Below are 1,016 nucleotides of genomic sequence, written 5' to 3'. Positions count from 1 at the left end.
ATGTTTTTTATATGGTTTGGCCATGCACTTTGTGAAAATGTTGATACAACAGGCTCATAGTGTCAAAGCAGTTTCAATTCTAATTTTAATTTTGGGGTGAGCTGTCCTTTTAATTTTGACGATGAATAACGTTATAAACATTTGTCAAACGTGTTTTTATCAGAAAATAGAAAACACAGGAAAATGAGGATTCATGTAGCAGAACATAACACGGTTCATTATGAGAACATGTTCAGCTCCATCACTCTCTCTTTGTGTCTCTGCAGTACTTGTGAGTCAGGAGAAGCTGAAAAACAAAGCCTGTGTTAATCATGGTTGACCAAAACATAAGCTACATGAATTGCAACCTATAAAAACTCTTTATGATCTGAATGAGCATGTTCTCCTTAGAGTTTTATTACTGTATAATGACTGTTTGTGTCCACATTTGTGGTGCAACAGATTTTCAGGACAATAACTGAATGCTATTTGATTTATTGAGTTACAGAAAGAAAGATGTTTAACACAGAGGTATCATGCAACAAAGCAAAATTGAAACTGAACTTAATAAAATAAATAAAATAAAATAAATTTGCACTGTATTAAAAATGTTCAGAAAAAAAAAAAAGATTAAATGGGCATGACACTTCTGATTTAACATGGCATGTAGGGGAAGAGATCAGATCAGCCAGAAATGGCACACACAAATGGTACTTTGGCTGTGCATTTTTGGTCATTCCAACGTCCTGTAGCTGTTGTGAGAAAGAAAAAGATGTTTTAATTATACAAGTAACTATACAGGCATTAACATCATAATGCTTATATTTATAAAGATAAATAAGGAATGTCTAGTCTGTGACATGAACACTGGAAGTGAGGGGAGTGAATACAGTTTCTTTATTAACTGTCCAGAACTGAAAACATGAAATGACATTCACATCTTTCAAATTACTTACCTCCAAAGTTCATCGCAATGCAGTGCTCAACACGCTTTTGGTTCTCAGGTTCTCCAGGGCTCCAAAGTTTGAAATTCATTT

General features: G+C 34.0%; 1 long non-coding RNA gene across 1 annotated transcript; it reads right to left on the bottom strand.

The window, feature by feature from the left end:
* Positions 1–458: 458 nt before the first annotated feature.
* On the bottom strand, positions 459–1,016 carry LOC109077189. Its single transcript, XR_002015546.2, has 2 exons — positions 936–1,016; positions 459–731 (listed from the first exon to the last, which is right to left on the bottom strand). It is a non-coding gene; the product is annotated as an uncharacterized LOC109077189 (long non-coding RNA).

This window comes from Cyprinus carpio, chromosome A14 (genome assembly GCF_018340385.1).
Source record: "Cyprinus carpio isolate SPL01 chromosome A14, ASM1834038v1, whole genome shotgun sequence".
Taxonomy (NCBI): domain Eukaryota; kingdom Metazoa; phylum Chordata; class Actinopteri; order Cypriniformes; family Cyprinidae; genus Cyprinus; species Cyprinus carpio.
This window is presented reverse-complemented; position numbering and strand designations above follow the sequence as displayed.